At 38.7% G+C, this 8,232-nt stretch overlaps 1 pseudogene; it reads right to left on the bottom strand.

The window, feature by feature from the left end:
* Nucleotides 1-4,479, bottom strand: part of LOC117954019 — a 6,713-nt pseudogene extending 2,234 nt beyond the window's left edge.
* Nucleotides 4,480-8,232: the final 3,753 nt, after the last annotated feature.

The raw sequence follows: 8,232 nt of genomic DNA, 5'->3' as shown, positions 1-8,232 counted from the left end.
TGGAAAATGGCTGCAATGAAACAAAGAGTGAAAAATTTAAAGGGGTCTGAATACTTTCCGTACCCACTGTATGTATATCAAAAATTCGCCCAACAAAATGGGTAAGGTTATAAATTTGATCAGTTATAGGATACTTGTGTGTAGGTGTATTGTGCGTAAGTGAAAGAAAAAAAGATCACATGGATGGCTACTCCCTCTCCTCTGACTCAGCTCCCAGCCCACATAAACAAATGGTGCAGGTTAAAAACCTGCATTTCAGGGCAAACACCCAACTAATGGCGCCATAGTGTCAAACAAACTGTTGGTTCACTCTAGACCTACAAGACATCTTATATGTATTATATATTATTATATTTAATATATGAAACCCAATATAAAAAATTACAACTTTGCCTCAGGGGGCTTTGTGATTTGATGAAAACACTGTAATTGCTGTAATGTAATGAAATGTAAATGCCTTCTGATCCAACAAGAATTTCGCAATACCGGACATTTTGCAGATAGCTGTCTGTGAGAGTTAAGATGACGGAGAGCAGCTTGCCTGCTGTAGTAGACCTGTAGTGAAATTAGATTTCCAAAGGATAATTCACTAGAGGTTTCTCTCTAATAGGTTGCCAAACAGAGTTAGAGAGATAAAGAGCAGAAAACTGTCTTTGCTTTAAACTCCGCCCATGTGCTGAACCACCTTTTGTTCAGCAAAAGCATTGGTTAAACAGTAGTTGTATTAAAATTGTACAATAATTTATATCCACATTCCGGTGGCATGGCTGTGTAGTTTATATTTTGGTTTGGTATTTGTCATTATACTCTCATCATGTCCCCTGTTGCTTGAGCACACTGAGCTTACCTGTAATGAATGTTCTTATTTACCATTGCCTTGCCTTGCCTTGCCTCATGGGGGAGTCCTTCATCTCCCAATAGAGCTTTCGTTGGTTTCATTGAAAACTCATTCTGCAGAGACAAACACTATTTGAACACACAGAACTTTATTTTGAGCTCAATTCCAATTGCCACAGTTTCCAAAAAATACCAAATTTGTCAGCCTGAATTACAGGGCAATGTCATCAAAAGAAAAAAGGCGTAGGCCTACATAGTTTTCCATTTAAAGTAGCCAAGAAAATGTCACTTTGGATTTTCTTCAGTATAGGTTTATTCAGACGGTGTGGAAAAAACATGTTGAACTCACTTTGAGGTTATTAAAGAGTCATTTTAGATGGAACATTTTTTAAAGTTAATGTTAAGCAGTGAAACAGTATTAGGGATTTACTGCAATGCACAGTACAAATCACAATACCTCCTTCATTTTTCTATTGCGAATATGAAGCATTGGAAGTCACTGTAAGATATAGTACAACACATGACATCAAGTAAAGCAACAACTTTTTTTACATGTGTTTTTGTACACAATGTATTGTGTTCATTTCCTTTCCTTTTGACCTTCAGTAGTGCTACAGCAGTTTTTTTTTAAAGGTTGGGTCCTTGTTTTGTGTGTCACACACACCCGCAGGAAGAGTGGGTAATGGGATGCACATTTCTACCAATGGTTTCACACTATTCCCCTGACCTACAGGAAGAGACCAAACGTAGCAATGTGGCAGACTGCAAGCTAGTAAACATCAATGTTAACAACACAGGATTTTCCTAAAATTAGCTTTGCAAATGTTTATTAGGAAGGAAATGCATTCAACACGTTTGTTAGACCTCAGAGAGACACACAATGCATTTTGGTGAGTGATGGAATGTAAACATAACTCACTGGCCAGGCCGAGCTATGCAGAGAGAGTTATCAATCTTCTCCTCCAACTCTTAGCAAGAAAGAACTAATTCTCTAGGTATAAGTAAAGTACATTACATGAAGTCAAAACAGAAAATTGCAATGATATATAGTTGTTGGCTCTTAGCTGACACATTTAAACCGAGTGACACTCTGAAAAGTGCATCATGGAAATTAACTTAATTTCTTAAATGAAATAAGATAAGAAACCAATTTTTAAAAATGTTAAAGGCTTGTCAGAGGCTTTTTTGCGTTTCAGATATCCCTGTGACCTTCTGGGAAAAGTTCATTCAGCAGTGAAGTGTTCTACCCAGTAGAAGTGCGTGAGTCATAGAAACAGACTGAGACAGATAGAAATATACGTAGACAGGAAGACAAAAACAGACAGGAAAGGCGGCCGCAGCGGCTGAGTAAATCTTGCCTTTAATTGTCTAAAACTGTTCTAAAATGCGGGTGAGATTAAAACAGATATCACCGGCTCAGCTTTGACAATCAACACACACACACACACGCACGCACGCACGCACGCACGCACGCACTCAAGTATTGAGTCCTCCAGGGTATGAAGAAAGATAAGGACATCATCCAGTTCTGCGTGGGGATCTGTGTCAAGTCGATTGCCAAGAGTGAGGTGATGAAGTCATTTGTTTTCATCTCACATGTAGCTACTTCGGAATTTGGGACACCAAACTGTCCTGTTTTCTCTCTCTCTCTCTCTCTCTCTCTCTCTCTCCGGCCCTGTTGAGATGTAGTATCCACAAATCCTGACTGTTTGTAGATAATTAATCCAAAACAGGCGGCAGCAACTTGATTAAAATTGATCTCATGCACGCTTTGATGAGAATTTGCTTCCCCATTGCACATTTTGTCTGTGGTCGTGCTGCAACAGAGAAGAGGATTATTGTGTATATTTGCATATTGGATAACACTTTGAAACTCAAAATGCACCAAATTCCAAAATCTGGGGTGTTTTCGCACCTGCAAGTTAATTTGTAATCTGGTCAACCAGAACACATGTTAATACTAAATCTGAACAGGCTCCTCTGACTTTTATTTTTGTTTCATGTGAAACACTGTGTCTGTGCCTGGATTTCTCTTGAAGCCTTCAAGCTGCTTAAATCAATATTTTTATATTGAAGAAGATCAAATGACTCTGGCTGATGCCTCAGGACTAAAGAACCCACAGACAATTATCTCACAGCTCTGGTTTTTAAATTAATATGATTTTCTTTTCTTTTTGGACTCCGGTATTACTCATTCTAAGTGATGTTGGATCCTCACTAGCACTCATGATTGATGATATCTGATATAGACTATTTGAGATTCTCTTCTTTTCATCAAAAATTGACCAGGTTTGAAAAAGAACAATACTTTCAGACTTGGATGATGTAGGCCAAATGATTTCATCCTTAATGTTTCACACTGAGCTGCAAACCGCTTCAGCACACATTGGTGGACAGAGACGGCAAAAGTACTCACTTTTTTACTCAAGTAAAAGTAACAAAGTACAGGCTTGGAAATTTACCATTGCCTTAAGAATGACAACCGTTTTATATGCAAAGCTACCTGGACAACACAAATGTTACTAGAGTGCAAGCTGAGAAACTTTAGTGGACAATTAGGCTCCTTATATGCCATTGCCTATTTTAAATGGATGTCTGCCAACAGGCCTAAAACATCACATATGATGATTACTGTGACAGAGACTTGGGGCGTTTTCACACCGACAGCCTTTAGTTCGGTTGAATCGGACTAGAGTTCGTTTGTCCCGCTGGTGCGGTTCGTTTGGGCCATAGACCGTTAATATTAATAAATAAGTTGATGCAATAATATACAGCCTAGAGTGTTTGGGCAGGTGAGAACGCGACAATCGCACTGTGGTGCGCACCAAACAAGCGTAGCGAGACCTGCTTGAAGAGGTGGTCTCAGGGTTTCTACCACAGAAGCGGACTGCGGTCGAGCTCGCCGTCCGTCACTCGTGTCTCCGTGGTCAAACCAGCAGCCGCTAAAACTGGAGACAGACGGCGGCAGAGCGAAGCGAAGTCTCGGTGACCAGAGCGGATGTAGTAACGTCTCTCACGAAACAATGTCTGGTAATTTTAATGAAATGGGCTGGTTTGAACATGGAGATGCGAGAAATATGCACTAGTCCAGAACACAGGACCTTGTTCATGTATTTACTTTCTTGCTCCCGCCCCCAGAAACATCCGACCAATAACAGTAGTGGACGTTCTCGCGTGATTTGTATTGGGGCATTTTGGTACGCTTGGATTTTTCCAGGTGTGAAATCAAACCAAACCAACCCAACCCAGGGCAAATCTCTCCAAGTTTACAAACTCAACAATTGATTCGGACCAAAGCAAACGAAGTACAGGTGTGAAAACGTACTGGGACTCCAGGTTAATGTGCAACACGATATGAATTGAATTGCAATTCAGTGAGAATTCACAGATCCAGTTTCTCTTTGTTTAATCTTACCCTTGACATTTCAAGGAATCTACATGTATGTGTGTGTGCTCAAATATGGCTTCTGGAAAAAAAAATAGGGGATAAAATGCGACTTACTAAACAGACATTAATTAAGCAGTTCCCCATACTTTTAGAGTTACGCAGCACATCTCAAACATCTCTCTCCGATAAGGCTGAATGTTTTGCTGCTCGTCTGCCAATTCTCTGGGATCTCCGTTTTCTTCATTTTCAATCATGTCGCCGTCTATACTATATGTGCTAACATTACAGTCATCAAGCCGCAATGATTTGGCGCACATGAATGCCGCTGAATCTGTCGACTCGTCTTGTAGAGATGCGTAAAGTGCACCGTATAATCCTATCCAATGAGATTGAATTCGGTATTGATGACGCGAAAAATAATAACGATAACTCCACTGAAATTGTTTGAAACTAAAGTTTAATAAGTTACAATTTTGTAAAATTTAAGGAGGAGAAAGTACCAATATTCTTGTTAAAATGTGAGGATTAAAAGTAAAAAGTTGGCACAAAAAGAAATAAGTTAAAAAAAAGAAATATGTAAAATCTATTTGAGTACCGTAACAAATTATTTGTAATTTCGCTACTTCCCATCTCTTAGTGTGATGACGCCAGACGCACTGCACCAAATGCAAACCGCAGATATTCCACTGTAATGTCAGTCAGACACTCTCCAAACCTATACTAAACTTCTCAGTGGCTATTACATAAAGAACAGTGAACACAACACATTGTCTGTGGATGGTTGAGTGTGTTAGCAACAGTAATGGGACCATAATGTCAGACCCCAGAGGTAATGTGAGTTAGTCTAACCTTACCGCGTAGGTCTTGATTTACAGATTGATCATTGTTCTGGCAAACATTTAGGGTTGGATTATCCAAGTAAGACAAGCAAGTCAGATGAGACAGGCAAGCTGAAAAAGCAAACTCCTCACCGCTCTTCTCTCTTTACCGACTGCACCTCAGGAGACCCGTAGGTTAAAACTCCTCCTCTGAAATGTGCAGACAATTCAGTCATCTGCCTTATCTGAGACGGTGACGAGTCTGCATACGGTCAGAACTTTGAGCAGCCGGCCCTTTTGGTGTGGTCAGAAAAACCTTTAGCTCAAGTCATGTAAAACTTTATTTGTCACCAAAGGGGCAATTGGTTTCGCAGCTGTGACCACACACTGAACGGCTCTCAAAAACTGTGGAGATGACATTGGTCTTCAGGAGGAGCCTGGAAGTAAATTATATATTTTATAATGTTAAACGCCTAATGATAACATGTCATCAATCATGTTAACACTTTATAAATTGTCATATCCGACCTACCGCAGATATAAAAGCAACCTGTTATATTAATAATTTTTTCTTATTCCAGCACCATTTTTCAGCTTTATTTGTCCTTGTTTTGAGCCACACGTCTAGTTCTGTGTACTTTGATGGCACCAGAAAGCCAGGGTCAAATTCCTTATATGTGTTCTGTGTTGATGCTTACTTAGCCATTAAAGCTGATATGAAGCCTTTCTAGAGAAGGTCCTTTGTCTGTTGAGCTCAGTAGTGCAGAAGGCCATCAGAGTTATTGCTCCAACATGAGGAGAGAGAGCCAGGTAATGTGGTACTTGAGTTGGGATTGTTCCCCCTGGTGAAGAAACCCCAGTGCACTGAAACACTGAAGCACTGCTACAAAAGTAGGTTGATGAATAAGTAGGAGTGTTTTATTGCCAGCGCAATTGTTGCAAGTGTCTGGTCTGGCAAGTTGGTGTACTACTGTCAGCTGTGGCAACATTTAATAGCTGGACTGTATATGTATTGGAGGTATCTGTAACTCAATTCATCCTGGTGAAAAACAACATTTCATCCTCCTAGGACAAATTATGTCACTTTTGCCATTCTTGTGTATTGGGATTTTGCACAATGCCATTCTTCCTATCTGCAAAATAATTCTTGCCAGGAAAAAACTACCATTTCAATTATCTGCAATCCAATTGTAACTAGCCATTATTTTAATTCAGATATCTAAAAGAAAAAGTAAAAAATCCACAATCATTGTTTGATACCTGAAATTAAAATTCTAACTATAATTGGATTGTAGACATCTGAAATGGGAGTTTTTCCTAGTAGGAAATCTATGCAAATATGCAGAATGTTCAAATTGGATTGGAAAAATATAATTTTTGATAAATTAACAGCTCAACACCCATGAATAGATAAAATGACGCCATTTGTCCAGAATGTCATTGTAGATATCTGAAATGGTCTTTTTGACAAGGAAGAATTGAATAACAGAAATATCCAGTCCGGCTATACATGTAAAAACCATTTATAGCCTACTTTGTTAAGGATTTAAAGGTACCATAAATGTAGTTTTGACTACAATCAAAGAAGAACTGCTATTATGAATATCTAAACTGTAATTACAGATAGAAGTGTTGTTCGATTACATTTTAAAACGGCTTCCCACGCCATTCACACATCCCAGATCACACGACGCCTACTTTTTCTGACGCAGAAAAAAAACTTAAGTATAAGTGATAACTGTGCTGATTTGGCTTCAGCAGCATGGTATCCCTGTCACTCCTAGGGAGTTTGATTGTTATTTTAGAGGATATAGGGCTGATGGTAATCTCCGTGTTTTAAGCAATGTACTTGATACTGATGTTGGTAGAAGTTGCTTCTCTCCACACTGTAAGAAAATTAACAAAATAATTCGTCAACTTTTTCAACATGACACCATTAGTACACCGTCGTCTTTATCACACTGGTCCAGTTTTGTTAGAGATATCTGTTGGGACAAGATCCGGCTTATGCCGCAGATACTTTTTTCGGACTAATAAAGTCAAAGAGATTTTGTTCAAAATGCTTCATGGGTTTTACCTACTATTTACAGAATCTCAAAAAAGACATTAATGTAAACTGTACATTTTGTAGAAATCAAAGAGAAACTCTTATGCATTCATTTTGGTTATGCCCTCATACTAAATTACTTTGGAGTAAACTGTCTAGATACTTAGCTGATTTTATTTACCCTGAATTCTCCTTTTGCAGGGAACATGTACTTCTTAGTTTCTTTAACTAAGACACAAATCTCACTTCTCAATTTTATTTAATCAACCTGACTTTTAATTTTGACAAAATTTTACATCCATTAGTCCAAATTCCAAAATAAAACACCTAACTTCATAGAGCTTTCCATTCACATTAAACACCATATTTCTATCCCGTTGCAGTAATAAGAAGGCTGCTAGGAGGACAAACACTATTTTTACTTTTTGTGCTTTATGTAAATTGAGTTGTTTTCTTCCTTTTTCATTGTTTTTTGTGTGTATCTCCACTGGCGTACTTGAGCAGTTTGTAGCCTATTGGATGCAATTGTAGTTGTATCCTGTTACTGTTATATGTGCAATAAAAAAATAAATTAAAAAAACAGTGCTGTTTTGGATACCTTAATGTTTAGAATAAACATCTGACAAAGCTGAAACTTGTGTGGAAATAATATTACAGCAGGATAAACCGTGTGACAGAAAGTGTAAAATATATGTGTTTTGGGGGATTTCGGTCTGATTTAGTAGGAAGACAGTCATCCAATAAATCTCGCACATAACCGCGAGATTAAGGATTACCCGCGAGGTCAAAAGTGGGTTTTAGGCGTGTAACGTTAGCGCAAATAATTTCGGGAGCTAGCATTAGCAATAGGCTAGTGTATGGTTGACAATCATCACGGATACAAGAAAGTCGCTAAATGAAATTCAACTGAGAAAAATAAAGTTACGTACATCTTGGAATTCGAAGTTATGGAAGGAGGAGGGGACCAAATCCTGATAGAAGGCCGAGCTAACATTAGCTCTGGGGCTTGAGCACCGCTGCTGTCGTTAGTTAGTTAGCTAGCGGTCCATTGACAGTCACACCGCGCACTAACTTACTTCTGCACTTACTTCTGCATACAGATGATCTTGGAAGTGAAAACATTTCTTCTCTTTTTCAGTATT

This window comes from Etheostoma cragini, chromosome 12 (genome assembly GCF_013103735.1).
Source record: "Etheostoma cragini isolate CJK2018 chromosome 12, CSU_Ecrag_1.0, whole genome shotgun sequence".
In the NCBI taxonomy this organism is placed as follows: domain Eukaryota; kingdom Metazoa; phylum Chordata; class Actinopteri; order Perciformes; family Percidae; genus Etheostoma; species Etheostoma cragini.
Note: the sequence above shows the minus strand (reverse complement) of the source record. Positions and strands in the feature narration are given on the sequence as shown.